We start from the raw sequence: 17,385 nt of genomic DNA, 5'->3' as shown, positions 1-17,385 counted from the left end.
ATGGCTCTAGAGTCAGAATACCTGGTTTCAATGACCAGCTCTGCTACCACAATGGTGTGACCCAAGCCTCTACTCTCAGTTCCTCACTAAAGAAATTGAGTTGTTGTAAAGACGAAAAATAATGATATATGCAAAGCATGTAGCATGGTACATGGCATATAGTAAGAGCTTAACAAATAAGACACACTAAAATTATTATTATCACTATTATTGTGATTGGCCAGAGAGTCCTGACTGTACCATTTTTTTACATTGAATCTAATGACATCTTCCACTTCTGCACACCTGGAAGTCAAATGACTGTCCTTCCTTTTCAGAAATCTGCCTTTATCTCTAATTGCAGTCAGGACTAATAGGCCTGGTGGGCATGTAGTCCAAGCGGGCCCTTCTGGGCTGAGCTCCCTGAGATGTGAACCTCCACACTCCTGTAGGTCCTAGTTTCATTTTACGTCCTTTACATGCTTTCACCATGTCACCTCTTATAGTCAGCCCTGATTTTTAAGGTTTTAGGTTTAGATTTTAAGTTTAAGGATTGAAGATTTTAAGATTTAGATTTTTAGGTTTAGATTTTAGGTTTTAGGATTTAAGATTTTTAAAGTTTAAGAGTAGCCTTACATTTGGAACCAGATGTGTTATCTTCCAGACAGACTGAAGAAATCCTAAGAAAAACTGATTCAGTACTATCTGGACTGTGGCTAAAGCCTATCAAATAGTAGCTACTGTTAAGAAGCCTAAAGAAAAAAGATAATTTGGTCTTAGTGCTCTGTTACACATATTTGGGGCAAAGGAAAACACATTTCTATGGAAGTTTTCAAGATATTAAAAATGAGATAAAAACAAATGAGAGGAAAACAGAAATTCAGTTCATGGACCTGAAATCACTATAAGTGAAATATAGAATAAATAGCTACTCTAATCTCAAATGATGAAAAAACAATCCTGACCTCTTTATATTACTCTTTAAAACTCTCCTTCCTTGATCCTCTTACGGCAGTTTTAACCTCTTTGATCATTAAATATATTATATTATATTATATTATATTATATTATATTATATTATATTATATTATATTATATTTATTGTATTATATCATACTATATTATTATTTTCCATTTATTTATTTATTCAACAAATATTGAGTAAACACTATAATCCAGGTGCTGCATGACATGCTGGATATAAAACAATGACAACAGGAGAAGATGTGTCCTTGCACATTTCAAAGTATAGTCGAGGAACTCGATATTAAACAAATAAACATGCAGTTGCTGTGAAACAATAGAGATGGGCACACTGAGACTGTCCGACTGGAAGGATGTAGCTTTTACTGTAGAGTTAGGGAAAGCTTACCTGAAGACATGACATTCAAACTGAAACCTGAACTTTTTATTATGTTGACTACTTAGCAAAGTGAAAAGTTTGGGCACAGGGTTATTGCAAAAGACCAATGAGGGGGTACAAAGGCCCTGCAGCAAGGAGACCACCTCTTCCACAATCTGAAAAGCAGACATGGTGCCAGCTGTACCCCTTCCCCTTTTCTCTCCATATGTAGGGTGACAGAAAAACTTCAGTAAAAACTGTGTGTGCTTAAATAGCCTACCACAAGTCGTTAAAAAAAAATGTCTAAGCAAGAGAAGAGCATTACATATAACAAAAAGAGCACAGTGGCCACTTCTTTATGATTCGTTCTTTGCTCCCCTCCAACTTGGTTGTCACTGAGAATTCCTACAATCAGGTTTACTTATGAGCATTACCTGTGGCATCTCAACTAGGTTTTCTTGGACTTTCTGCTGCGTCTGCTTAATGCAAAGAGGTAGTTCCAGAATTGTTCCAGAACAGCCCACTCTGTTTCTCAAGTTAATCATTTTGATGACTGAACAAAAGTGAAGAGTAAACTATTTGGAATCTGCCCAGGTAATAAAAGAAACCTGAGTTTAATTTGTAATAAATTATATGAACTAAGACTTTTTGCCAAACATATCTTTGTTTCTCCATCGTAAAGGTAGAAACAGCACAAATCCATATGACTTTTAATAATTCTATGGAGATTACATTTTATTTAGGAATGGAAATCCAGTATAAGACAAAATTATAGTATTCATAAATTCTAACTAGTTTATGGGTTTCGGATCAGAGTTGTACAAAGCTCAAGGTGACATTTATTTACTTCACGTTTTAGTGAGCAGTTTTGATTTATTATGTCAGACACAATTGAAAACATGCTTTCATAAAGTGCTATAGAATAATTCCACATAAAGGTGAGGTAATCAACCCCTCATAGCTTAACGAGAAAGGTTCTTATTGAATCATATATTCTTGAAATCATCTGGGTTTGTGTGTGTGTGTGTGTGTGTAAAATACTTTCATTATTAGCATATCAGCATCACAATTTTCTCATTTGAGATAAGGGCTTTTCGGTTAGATTATCTTGAAAGGGACTGCTGGGCCTGAAATTTTACTATTCGGGGCATATATACTAATTACATGAAAGGTTTTTAAAACTAATATGCCCATTAAGGAGATTTGCCTCAGTTGGCAAATGAGGTAACTTAACTGAGGTTTAGAGGTGCTAAGTGATTTGCCCTAGGTTACTGAATATAAAAAATAGACTAAGGAGAATGTTCTTATGTACCATTTTTCAAATTCAAACTAGTGGATTTAAATAGAAAATCCAACGGAATTCCACAGACTTGCCCTACAAACCTTTAAAGATAATAATCTCTAAACAAATAAATAGCATTTGGGAATATAAAAACATGCCTAAGTCTCCACATTCTCTAACAAAAATATCCTTTGGCCTCTCTCCTGTTTCATATTACAATATCATATAATATATGAAAATTTTAATAATACGTAACAGGGTGATTAGGGAATATCTGAGTCTGCTAGAGGATTTGGTACAATCCTACTTCAAAAAAAAATAAAGCACGTTAGGCCTGAAGGGAACCTAAAAGTTCTCAAGGGCCTCAAGGGAACTACCATAAGTAAAAGAAACAACATGCACACATGATGACATAAAGGGCTCTTAATTAAATATAACTTACAGTATAAGGCTGGTTTCAGTGGCAAAATGGAACCTCCAGCATTTTTGTCTTTGTTGCCATTGAAACTTGTTTTATTTTTTTTCTTCCTGTATTTCAACGAACAGTGATAAATAAAACTTTTGTCTCAGATGTTTCTTTGTCCAAAGGACAACATTTGCTGGTGCCAGAAATTTACTAAACGTCATAAAATACACATATTTAAGGAGATGTCTTGGAAGATTGGAGTGTTTTATCTTTCTGGAAGCAGATTTTAAATGCTAGCTTATCTGGTTAATTTAAAAGTAAACGAGAATAGTTTAAAACTTGGAGGCAGCATTTTCCAGGGAAAAGTGTTCTTTTGAGTAGAGATAATGGGCTCAGTGGTGGAAATGTGTTTGAAAGGCGAGAGAGAGAGAGAGAGAGAGAGAGAGAGAGAGAGAGAGAGAGAGAGAGAGAGAGACTGTTTAATTTTGAAAACTCTATAATAGTGAGTCTTTTGGTATGGCATCTATAATTTCAATCATATGATGTATAAATTATCTTAAAGCACACGGAAAGGATTAACTGGCCATGAAATATCTGAGAGGAGCTTGAAATTTCTTTTCTTTTCAATAGGGAACTAATTTTCTATCATATCATAGACATCAAGGTGATATTTTGGAACTACTTTTGAGACTTGCAGCTATATTCTCTGTGTAACCTCAGATATGTCAATCGTCTTCTCTGTTGATTTCATCAACTGTAAAGTAGAAATAGTATTATTGAGGTATATTATTAATAAAGTATCTTTTAAATGCATACTTTTAAACACTGAGTGTGGGAAATGAATGTAAGTCCTTTTGGTAAAAAAAAAAAAAAAAGTTAATGCTACTTAAAGTCTTTTAATCTATTTATCTATTTATTTTTGTCAGTTATTTAAACATATATTTCTCATATTTATTTCTTTGTTTTCCAAATAAGAAGAAGTAAAGAACTTTGTCCTGTGCTGAACAAAATATAAAACAGTTTAAAGGCTCTTCAGAAGTATATCTTCAAATATAATTAATCTTTTTGCCTTTGATTAAATTAATAAAAATTTTTTTTCTTTTAGCAAAACACACACAACTTATTTTTGACTACATTGGTCTGTGGTATGTTATTTTAAGGGAGATACAATTCTAAGCCACAATTAGATTTTGTGTTCATTTGTCATGACTACACCAATTGGCAAAAATATTATGATTTTCTGCTATAAATGATGGCAGTATTTCCCCTTCTCTCTGTACTCCTTGGCACCCTTCTTTCCTTTTCCCATGCTGCCAAGTTGAGGTCTGCATGCTTCATTTGGTTCAGATGGCCAACTGATTTTCTAACTTGTGTAAAAGTTTTAGAAACAAGTTATGTTTTGTCAGATTGCATGGTTACAAGTGACAGAAAGACAGCTCTATTCTTGGCAATAAAAAACCAACCCAAGGAAGGAATCAATAAAAAATTATACTCAGTTCATGGCTCATTATCATATTTGATCCATGCAAAATCTCTCATGTTTTTAGTTATTTATTATACTTTTTCCCCATGTTCTATTCCCATTCCCTTTCCTTCACCCTGAAGGCAAATATCCTAACATTTAATGTGTATTGCCACATTAATGCCTGAACTTTTACTTTATGTAAGTGTTATACTATGTGTATCAATCTGTTTCTTTACTTTTTTCCTTAACACTATGCCTTTAAAATCTTTCCTCGTTTATCTACGCAGAGAGTAAACTTTTACAGAACATAGAAATATGTGTTGCAGTCCTGGTCCTGCCATTAATTTATTTTGTGACCTTGAGTGAGTCATCTATATTTTTGTGTCTAAATTTCCTTGTTAAAAAAAAAAAATGAGGAGATTCAATTAGAATATGTATCAAGCTTTAGGAATAAACTGTATCAAAAGAAAAAAGTGCCATGCAGTTTGGGAGTTACTGACATTGATAAATCCTATAGATACATTGGGGGAAAATGTTGAGAGAAGAGAATGCAAACAACCTTGCCAGCTGGCAAAGTTGGAGAACTATGAGGCATCAAAGAGGATAAGAGGAAAAAAACAAAAAAAGAGAGGATAAGAGGAAACAAGGTGGGGCTTGGCAGGAACTGGCATTAGATCTTAAACTGCATGTAATGACATCCAAATGGGCTGCCTTGATGACATTACCTTCAGCCACTCACAGTTGAGGCTAAGGGGTATTAGTCAGGTTCTCCAGAGAAATCGAACCAATAGGATGTATACAGATATATATGAGAAGATTTATTATGAGAATTGGCTCACGTGATTAGGGAGGCTGAGAAGTCCCACAGCTGCCTTCTGCAAGCTGGAGACCCAGGAAAGCTGATGGTATAATTTCATCTGCGTCCAAAGGCCCAAAAACCAGGCGAGCCCAGTGTGAGACTGAAGGGCTGAGAAAGCAAGGCTGCTGCTGTAAGCCCTGGAGTCCAAAGGCCCGAGAAAGCAGGAGCTCCCATGTCTGAGGGCAGGAGAAAATGGACAGCCCAGCTCAAGGAAAGAGAGAGAATTCCCCCTTTTGGTTTCTTTAGGTCCCTCAATGGATTGGATGATTCTAGTCTCCTTACTCGGTCAACTCAGTCAAATGCTAATCTCTTCCAGAAACGCCCTCACAGACACACCCAGATTTGTTTTACCAGCTATCTGGGCATCTCTTACAGCAGCCAAGTTGACTCAAAAATTAACAATCCCAGCGTGCATTGTGAAATGTAGATCCTTGGGAAGTGAAATGGGAAGAGGTGACATGCCTTCCATCTAGAAAACAGAGCCTACACGAGCAGAAATAATGGGTCTCTGAGGATGGGTCAGGAGGGTCTTCTTGGACATCCAGTGTGCAGATACATAGCCTTGGGGAAGCCTTTTCACCGAATAAGGGCACATTCAGTATGTATTTGGGAATCAATGAAAATCAGTATATTTTATGACTAAGTTTTACCTAACATCCTGGAAAAGAAAGGATGCACCAATGATTGTAGTGAGAGGAAAGGGTTTGTAAACTAATGGTGACCTGAAATTCTTAGTCTTCCTGAGATATGCATGTATGGCTTGGTATTTCACCTTTAGAGTAAATTTAACACCTTAATATAACTTTCTGTTAAATATTGTCCATTGTTAAAAATAAACCCCATGAATATCAGAAAAGAGACTCCTTTTCAATAAATATCAGAGAAAAAAATATAATAACTCTATTCACTAAAACGTTTCAGATAATTTTCAGCTCAGTGAATTTTGCTGTACATTTGCATTTAAGATGTTACATTTACACTGGATCACAGATAACTGCCTTTTGTTAGAGGATATTACCCTAAAATTACAACCATCTTAAGGGGAGGAGATATTTTTTAACAAGATTTGTTTTAAAATGGAGGGTGGGCTTTAATTAAAATTGAAATTCCCTTTGAGTATGCAATATTTACACTACTTATTTGTTGCATTCTGTAAAATGTCAGAGTTTCTGGTGATAAAAATTCCTGCCAAAAAGACTGTTATTTCCTGGAAATGTTTCCTTATGTTTAAAGTAAATGAATTTAGAATAGCTTCCAGAAGAGTCATCATCTAAGCAAGGAACTCTGAGTACTTAAACTGAAAACCACAGCCTGTGACTGTCCACATAGTCTGACTGTAGGGATTTGGGTCTAAATGAGCCACATTGGCTGTTTACAAATGATAATGACTCAGTTCTATGTTTTACCGGGCCTATACTAAAATTTCCTAAAGGAGGGAGAATGATTGGGTTGAATATGTCGATATTCATTTAAATAATTATCTCTTGAGTCAGCTGCCCTTAAATAGTGCATGCGTCATTGCTAAATTTAATTCAATAATTATTTATTGGCATTGTTTGAAATTAGGCATTAGGTTAGATTTTTAGGGTTCAAAGGTAAATGAGATATAAAACCTCAAGAAAATCTCTTCATTTACCTCCTCAGCATAGCTTAATTAATTCCCTTCCCACCCACCCTACAGTCCCCAGGTGCAAACCCCCATTACCTCCATCCTGAACTACTGCTGGAAGGTTCTCAGTGATCTCAATACATTCCATTCTCAGTACATTCTCTGAAGTCATTCTTTACACTACAAAGTGGTCATTTATAATGCCAGTTTGATTGTGGCCCTGCTGGTTTCCAAGTTTAATGTCTTCTCATTGCCCTTAGGATAAAGACCTAAACCTTGAACGTAGCCTGCACAGTCCTGCATGACCCATGGCCCCTGACTATCTCTAGCGTCAGCTTTGGCCTCTTTCTCTTCCTGTCTATACTCCAACCACATTGGACTGTTCTGTGTTAATCCTTTAAGCATACTATGCTCCTATCTGTCTCTGCCTACTACATTAGCACCTGTATCCCCTTCACCATTTACTTGCAAATTTTGCTCTGGATCTTAGCTCAAACAGCACTTTTAGAGCAGTCTTTTTTCTCCACCATGTGCATTGCCCCTGTTTCACACTTGCAAAGCACCCTGCACATTTCCTTCAAATAACATACCATTATGTATAATAATCATCCATTAGGTTATTTATGTCTGTTTCCCTCACTAGACTGCAAATTTCCATTGAAGTATCTTTGATTGTTTTGCACTGTTGTTTCTTTGACAACTTGCAGAGTGCTTACAACCCTAAATGAAATGGAAGGAAGGAAAGAATGGAGGGAGAGAGGGAGGGAATCATCTTACTTGCCAAGAATTTATTGTTTGGCTTTATTTTGTTTTGTTTCTGCTGTCAGGGTGGATGTTAAAACATGGATATGTTTACTTTAAGTGAATCAAATGGTGTCTGAAAATCAGAATATATACCAAACATTGTTAAAAAGAACTAATTTTCTTGGCTTCTTCTTTTCTCAAGTTTCATACAGGACTGAGATCTGGCTAAGCAACCCTAAAATCATGTGTTCATAAAAAACTAAATTGTTTTCTGATACAGAAATTAAAATTTATTAATCCTAGTTCTTTGACCTGAGGGTCAATGAATAGAACTGTGGAAACATTGTCAAGTAAAAGCCCTCCATACCTCTTAGGACAACAAAAAGGATTTTTACGGAATACATGTGGTTACCGGCCAAGCCCATTAACAATTCCTAGGAAATGAAAATAGAATAAAGTCTAACCATTTTTTTTTTTAACCTTTGTGCTTAGTGTGGGTTCTCTTGTTCACAGGGTACTGCGGGCAGAGGCCTTGTGCCCGGCACCTCAGACCAGAGTGGAGGTCCTAGTGTGAAATGGCTGCACTAGACCCTTCAGCTCAGGGACGGGGACCCCCCCCCCCCCCCCGCAGTAGCGCCATGCACGACTCCGCAATTCAAGATGGCAGCGGCGGGCCATGTTTAGAGACGCTGCACCCCTACTGCAGCCTGAAGCGAAAGAGGCACAGCTGTGCCAGCCTGGGGAGAACCTCGCCCACTTCTGCTGTTCAGAGCCCTACAAAGCAGCCCCACCCACAGTCTGCTGGGGAGAGAGTGTGTGCTGTAGAGCAGCAGTTCCCAACCTTTTTGGCACCAGGGACCGGTTTCGTGGAAGACAATTTTTCCATGGACTGGGGCGGGGGAGGGTGGTGGCTTCGGGATGCTTCAAGCGCGTTACATTTATTGTGCACTTTATTTCTATTATTATTACATTGTAATATATAATGAAATACTTATACAACTCACCATAGTGCAGAATCAGTGGGAGCCCTGAGCTTGAACTAGGTGGTCCCACCTGGGGTGATGGAAGACAGTGACACCCGAAGTGTGCCGCTTATGTCCAGTCTACTCCATGATCTCGCTTTGGTTGCTGTCACTGCAGAAAACCCTGCTTCACACAGACAGGATGTTGGAAATGGAAGCAGGCTTTTCAGTGCTTTTGCGGCAATCTCAGGATATTCCGCCTTGACTTTAATCCAGAATGTATGGAGATTTGAAGTTGTCTCAAACATACTTTTAAGGCCACCGTCATTTGTGATCTCAAGCAGTTGATCCTCTTCTAGCACAAAGTCGATTCACCTGGCTTATTCACAAATGGGTCGCGGATTCATTCCTTTTCAGTTCGGGGGTCTTTTGTGGTTGGGAAGTAATGCTCAAGCTCTTTTGAAAGCTGGAATAGGTGATCATGCACCAGCTGGGAGAAAGAAGGCCCTGGCTCAGTCTCTTTCAAAATCTCTGCTAATGTTTGAAACATGTTAAAAATCCCAATGTTCATTCGTCGCCCCCATAATTCCTGTTTGGCTTTGAATGCAGCCACTTTATCTGCCGACTTGAATACAGTTGTTGTTCTCCCCTGAAGTGACAGATTGACTTCATTGAGCAGGTTGAATATGTCATACAAGTAAGCAAGTTTTGCGACCCATTCTGTGTCACTGAAATGTGCTGCCAGTGGAGGCTGTTTTTCTAAAAGAAATCTCTGGAGCGGCTCTGGTAGCTCAAAAACTCTGGCCAGTGATCTACCTCTAGAAAGCCATCTCACTTCTGTGTATAAGAGAAGACGTGTGTGCTCTGCGTCCTTCTCCTCACAGAGCTGCGTGAACAGATGTGAGTTAAGGGCATGTACTTTAATGTGCTTGATAATATTAATCACATCCTGCAAAACATTGTTAAGTTCAGGTTACAGTTTTCAGCTAGCCAGCATTTCTCTGTGGATGACACAGTGCGTAGACTCACATTCAGAAGCGGCCTCTTTGACCTGAGTAGTGAAACCAGAAGGCCGTCCCGTCATGGCAGCCACTCTGTCCGTGCACATACCTACACAAAATGATCAATTCAGTTTTCCTGATATGTAACCATTCAAAGACTTGAATAGTTCTGCAGCTGTGGTGTTGGTTGGCAACAAAAGTGCATATAACATATCCTCACGCACATCCTCCTGAAAAATATATCACACAAAAACAAGCATTGTTGCCTTGTTGTCAACATTAGTAGACTTGTCAACCTGGATCGTGTACCATGGTGACTCATTAATCCTCTCTAAAAATTGTGCCTCAATATCCTCTGCTATTTCATCAATTTGTCTAGTTATGGTGCCAGCCGAAAGAGGAACACGTGCCACCTTTTGAACTGCAGCCTCTCCTGTAAGTTCATGACAAATGTCCTTAGCAGCAGGCAGGATAAACTCTTCACCAGTAGTAAAGGGCTTCTTAGCTTTAGCAATGTGGTTAGCCACTAAGAATGATGCTCTCAGTGCAGACACATTTAATGAAGTGGTGGCCTTCAGTAACTGCTTCTGTTCTTCGCGTTCACGTTTTTTTCTTTTGAAAAACTCCAAAGGCTTGTTTTTTAATGCAGGGTGCTTGGTCTCCATGTGGCGAAGCAGTTTTGAAGGTTTCATGGCTTCGCCGGATAGCCGGTTACCACATATTATACAAAGCGGGCTTGGAGAATGTCAGTCACCTGTGGCAATGAACCTGTAATTTAAGTAGGACTCCTGCTATTTTCTTTTAAACGCAGCTTTCTTTTTGTTGGCAGTCTTAGAGTCTTCTGCTGTCTCATCATTGGGTCTTTCCCCCTTTTCAAAGAAGCTCTTCAGCAACGTGTGGTTTTTACTCATCTTGGCTAGGGTTAGCTTGTGGGCTTAACAAAACTGTGACTGAGACAAGTGCGCAGTGCGGGAAAGAGGCGTGGACAGAAGTGGTAAATAAAATAATGGGCGGGCCACACGCGGACTAAAATAAGCATCGGATTCTGACTTAAAGCCTGCCACCAGATGCAGCTGTACAACTGAAGTACATCAACTCACTTGCCACTATAAAGCCTGCCACCAGATGCAGCTTAATTGTCACTTGCCACTCACCGATAGGGTTTTGATATGAGTCTGCAAGCAATTAATTTATTATGGTCTGTGTGCAGTCAAACCTCTCTGCTAATGATAATCTTTATTTGCAGCTGCTGCCTCAGCTCCACCTCAGATCATCAGGCATTAGATTCTCATAAGGAGCGCACAACCTAGATCCCACACATGCGCAGTTCATAGTAGGGTTTGCGCTCATATGAGAATCTAAGGCCACCGCTGATCTGACAGGAGGCGGAGCTCAGGCAGTAATGCGAGTGATAGGGAGTGGCTATAAATACAGATGAAGCTTCGATTGCCTGCCTGTCGCTTGTCTCCTGCTGTGCAGCCTGGTTCCTAACAAGCCACAGACCAGTACTGGCCTGGTCTAGAGCATGAGCTCCCATCTCTCCATCCTTGATCAAAGAATAAAGCATTTCACCTCTAATGACACAGGCAGGAGGACTCTTGTTGGGACCCAGCTTGAGATCATCGGTAACAATGTCTGAGCCCAGATTTGAAAGTCAAAAGCCATTAATTCTGCTTCTAGCCACTGAGGGGTAATGGGAAATTACAGCTGTAAGGTAACTAGAAATCATCTAGGCAGTAGGCTATCCCCTTTATTTTGAAGATGATGCAACCTAAGAGCAGCTGAAGACCATACAGACATAAAGATATGTGACAGTAGAGGAAGTGATATGTTTCAATTAAAACTTTCAATTGCAAATAGTACAAAACGCACCCAAACATCCTAAAGGGAAAAAAAATTTATTGGCTCCTGTAATTGAAAATTTGAAGGTAACTAGTTCCTAGTACCACTTGATCAGACTATATCAGAGGACGCAGTTTCTCTCCCTCCATCTCTTGGATCCACGTTATGCTATGTTGGCTTCTTATTTTCTCAGATTCTTCCCTCATCGTTAAAAAAAATGACTGTAGCTCTTTCAGCTCAATATGCTTTCAGACTTATGGCTTGCAGGAAAGAGAGCACTCCTTTCCATTTCCTCAAAATAAAAGTCCAGGAATTGAGACTTGGTGACTCGTAACATGAAGGAATTCGATTATATGTTATCCACTGGACCTGGGGATGAAGCCCCATCCAGATGAGCGTGGCTGCCAGAGATCAATGGAATAGATGCTGATACGTAAACAATCAGCGTCCACTCCATGATGAAACTCTGGTATCCAGGCTCTGTATCAATTATTCCTTTCATATGATGAATTCATTGCAAAGGATCAATGGTTATGTTGACCAGAGCCTGAAGTCACACAGCATAAGGAAGAAGAAGACCAAGGAACAATCTTCTCAACTCACACCTCAGGGAAAGTAGTTGAAAAAGAATATCATACAGTGACATCCAGAACAATTAGCTAGAGCATCACTGTGTGTCTATGGGTGCCCTGTAGCCCGTCAAGAAACCCTGGAGCCAAAGCCGAAGAATTGTTCCTGAAAGATGTGTGAGGGGAGATGGATGAAGGGGAGAGAATGGGAGTTACGGGAGTCTGTATCTTTTGAACTAAAGCAAGTGTGGTATGTGGATGAGAGAAGGGAACATTTTCAATTTGGTCAGAATGAGGGCTTAGATGTAAATTCTTCCTTTGTTTGCCACTTAGCTATGTTTTTATATCATTTATGATATGGGAAAAGAGACAGGAGGAATGTGCGATATATCACCTTATCTCATTAGGTATCAGAAGGTTTTTTTAAAAATATTTTTATTTATTTACTTATTCTTAAAAGTTATTTATTTTTGGCTGTGTTCGGTCTTTGTTATTACGCGTGGGCTTTCTCTAGTTGCAGCGAGCGGGGGCTACTCTTTGTTGCAGTGCTCAGGCTTCTCATTGTGGTGGCTTCTCTTGTTGCAGAGCACGGGCTCTAGGCATGCGGGCTTCTGTATTTGTGGCACGCAGGCTCAGCAGTTGTGGCTTGTGGGCTCTAGAGCACAGGCTCAGTAGTTGTGGTGCATGGGCTTAGCAGCTCCGCGGCATGTGGGATCTTCCCGGACCAGGGCTCGAACCCGTGTCCCCTGAATTGGCAGGCGGACTCTTAACCACTGTGCCACCAGTGAAGTCCCAGAAGTTTTAAAAGAAAATTATAAAGCACTTTTTAGAAAAAGGAAGAATCATAATGTCTCTGTACCAATAGTAACATTCACTGTTAGTCATTGGTAATTTTTTAGAATGAATGCTGGTGGTTTTTTTTTTTAATTGAGCTATAGTTGCTTTACAATGTTGTGTTAGTTCCTGCTGTACAATGAAATGAATCAGCTATATGTATACATATATACCCTCCTTCTTAGATCTCCCTCCCACCTCCCCCATCCCATCCATCTAGGGCACCACAGAGCACCAAGCTGAGCTCCTTGTGCTATACAGCAGGTTCCCACTAACTATCTGTTTTACAGATGACAGTGCACATATGCCAATCCCAATCTCCCAATTCATCCCACCCCACCCCCTGCATATCCACACATCTGCTTTCTACATCTGCGTCTCTATCACTGCCCTGCAAATAGGTTCATCTGTGCCGTTTTTCTAGATTCCACATATATGCGTTAATATATGATATTTGTTTTTCTCTTTATGACTTACTTCACTATGTATGACAGACTCTAGGTCCATCCACCTCACTACAAATAACTCAATTTCGTTTCTTTTTATGGCTGAGTAATATTCCATTGTATATATGTACCACATCTTCTTTATCCATTCATCTGTCGATGGACATTTCGGTTGCTTCCATGTCCTGGCTATTGTAAATAGTGCTGCAACAAACACTGGGTTGCATGTGTGTTTTTGGATTATGGTTTGCTCAAGGTATATGCCTAGTAGTGGGATTGCTGGGTCATATGGTAGATCTATTTTTAGTTTTTTAAGGAACCTCCATACTGTTTTCCATAGTGGTTGTATCAATTTGCATTCCCACCAACAGTGCAAGAGGGTTCCCTTTTCTCCACACCCTCTCCAGCATTGGTTTGTAGATTTTTTGATGATGGCCATTCTGACCAGTGTGAGATGATACCTCATTGCAGTTTTGATCTGCATTTCTCTAATAATTAGTGATGTTGTGCATCTTTTCAAGTGTTTGTTGGCCATCTGTACGTCTTCTTTGGAGAAATGTCTATTTAGGTCTTCTGCCTACTTTTTGATTGGATTGTTTGTTTTTTTGATACTGAGCTGCAAGAGCTGTTTGTATATTTTGGAGATTAATCCCTTGTCAGTTGCTTCATTTGCAAATATTTTCTCCCATTTGGAGGGTTGTCTTTTCATCTCATTTATGGTTTTCTTTGCTGTGCAAAAGCTTTTAAGTTTAGGGCTTCCCTGGTGGCGCAGTGGTTGAGAATCTGCCTGCCAATGCAGGGGACACGGGTTCGAGCCCTGGTCTGGGAAGATCCCACATGCCACGGAGCAACTAGGCCCGTGAGCCACAATTGCTGAGCCTGCGCATCTGGAGCCTGTGCTCCGCAACAAGAGAGGCCGTGATAGTGAGAGGCCCACGCACTGCGATGAAGAGTGGCCCCCACTTGCCACAACTAGAGAAAGCCCTCGCAAAGAAACGAAGACCCACCCAACACAGCCAAAAATAAATAAATAAATACTTTAAAAAAAAAAAAGCTTTTAAGTTTAATTAGGTCCCATTTGTTTATTTTTGTTTTTATTTTCATTACTCTAGGAGGTGGGTCAAGAAAGATGTTGCTGTGATTTATGTCAAAGTGTGTTCTTCCTATGTTTTTCTCTAAGAGTTAAGTTGCAGGATACAAAATTAAGGCACAGAAATCTCTTGCATTCCCATACACTAACAATGAAAGATCAGAAAGAGAAATTAAGGATATAATCCCATTTACCATTGCAACAAAAAGTATAAAATACCTAGGAATAAACCTACCTAAGGAGGTAAAAGACCTGTACTCAGAAAACTATAAGACACTGATGAAAGAAATCAAAGATGACACAAACAGATGGAGAGATATACCATGTTCTTGGATTAGAAGAATCAATATTGTGAAAATGACTATACTGCCCAAAGCAATCTACAGATTCAATGCAATCCCTATCAAATTACCAATGGCATTTTTCACAGAATTAGAACAAAAAATTTTACAATTTGTGTTGAAACACAAAAGACCCTGAATAGCCAAAGCAATCTTGAGTGAGATAAACGGAGCTGGAGGAATCAGGCTCCTTGACTTCAGACTATACTACAAAGCTACAGTAATCAAGACAGTATGGGGCTTCCCTGGTGGTGCACTGGTTAAGAATCCACCTGCCAGTGCCGGGGACACGGGTTCGAGCCCTGGTCCAGGAAGATCCCACATGCCGTGGAGCAACTAAGCCCATGCACCACAACTACTGAGCCTGCGTTCTAGAGCCCATAAGCCACAACTACTGAGCCCGCATGCCACAAGTACTGAAGCCTGCATGCCTAGAGCCCATGCTCCACAACAAAGACAAGCCACCGCAGTGAGAAGCCCACGCACTGCAATGAAGAGTAGCCCCCACTCGCCGCAACTAGAGAAAGCCTGCATGCGGCAATAAAGACCCAACACAGCCAAAAATTAATTAAGTAATTAGTTTTAAATCTATATGAAAAAAAGACAGTATGGCACTGGCACAAAAACAGAAATATAGATGAATGGAATAGGATAGAAAGCCCAGAGATAAACCCATGCACCTATGGTCACCTAATCTATGACAAAGGAGGCAAGAATATACAATGGAGAAAATACAGTCTCTTCAATAAGTGGTGCTGGGTAAACTGGACAGCTACATGTAAAAGAATGAAATTAGAGCATTTCCTCACACCATAACACAAAAATAAACTCAAAATGGATTAAAGACCTAAATGTAAGACCAGACACTAGAATGAATGCTGTTTTAATTGCATAATGTTGTAGATTTTACAAAATGCTTTACACGTGTCTGGATTGAACCTCATAACAATATAATGAAGTGTACCACATCGTAAAGATGTGGTACATATATACAGTGGAATATTACTCAGTCATAGAAAGGAACAAAATTGGGTCATTTGTAGAGATGTGGATGGACCTAGAGTCTGTCATACTGAGTAAAGTAAGTCATAAGATATAGGCTATCATAAAATTGCCTAAATTCTTCATCTCTTCAGGCATCCAGGCCCCTGGGCCATAAGTCATTGTTAATTAGGAAATGTATAAATTATTCTAGATCCTGGCATTAACTAGTGGCACCACATTGAGCTAGTTGCTTGACCATCCTGAGGCTCATATTAGGTTTCCTTAATTATATTATTATGGGACTGGATTGGTTTTTCCCAATTTGTGTAGTACAAGATGTTCGTGCTGGAGCCTTGAGAAATTTTTTCAGTGGTCCAGTAGGTTTGAGAAACACTGGATTAAAAGAAGTTAAATGCAACTTTATAAAGGAACCTATAAGAGCTTTATAGGCTGTAATATACAAATGAACTTCGCAGGTCTCCAAGTATGGTCATATTCAGTGATTCCCAAACTTATTTAACCATGAAATGTTTTTAAAGGAGCAGTTCTCAGGAATAATGTGTTACAGAATCTCATCTTGAGAAAAGCAGGGCCATAATCTAAAAGTCTTTTTTTTTTCTAATTCTGAAATCTCTGTAAGTATAGACTGGTTTCTAATTTAGTACACTGTAGGGAAGGGACAGACTCTTTCACAAAAAATGGAGAAGAAAATTAATGTACATGTTATATGCTAGAATTTGTTTTATTATCATTAAAAAAGGATTTGCTAAAATTAACTCTGCATCTTTTAGAGAATCTTCTAATGATTATAATAACATCTCATCCAAGGGCAGCTATCATTCCTCTACAATACCAAGATATGGGATAATATTGTGATATTCATATAATGAGTATTTGGAAGTAGTTACAGCACACTAAAGTAATTTCCATTATAAATTATAAAACGAGTATAAAGTCCTACACATTTATTTTCCCCAGGTATATTAATTGAAACAATTGAAATCATATGTAAGTAAAAGAGATTTTTTTCTGAAAAATTTACTGACTCATGGATGAAATATTTAATGTTAAAACAGTCACAGGCATTGAAAGATAACTAAAATGTTCACTTTGGGGAATAGCCTTTACATGATTAAGTAATTCCTGTGAATGGGAAAGATTCAAGTTTATTAAATTACAACCCTGGAGAAATTGCATGTAAAAGAAAGGAAAAAAATTAACTGAAAAGGCAAAGAAGGATGATCAACAAAAACACCAACCTGTCAGGACCATTGGATGAATGCCACATCATTATCCTAAAAATAATATTAATATTGCCATCCATCAAATAGCACTGCCTCTCTTAAAATACTAATATCACTTACAAGGTGATTAAAAAGCCAACAAGTCCAAGTGGCTGATAGTCCCAGAAAAAAGGTAAAAAAAGATTCACTTTTATTTTGGCCTGGAGTCAGTAGATTCTAAAAGGCACATAAATGATTTTTAGACTGGGCAATGTGACATCCACTTTTCCAGCTTTAAAGTTTTACCCAATAAAATATGAATAAGCTGTGGTGTGAATTTGAATTTTCTCTCCCTGTACTCTCCTTTCTCCATTTTAATTTCCTTTTCCCTTGGATTGCCAACAATA

This window comes from Balaenoptera borealis (assembly GCF_965194805.1).
Source record: "Balaenoptera borealis genome assembly, chromosome: 2".
In the NCBI taxonomy this organism is placed as follows: domain Eukaryota; kingdom Metazoa; phylum Chordata; class Mammalia; order Artiodactyla; family Balaenopteridae; genus Balaenoptera; species Balaenoptera borealis.
The sequence above is the reverse complement of the archived record's forward strand: the minus strand, read 5'-3'. Positions refer to the sequence as shown.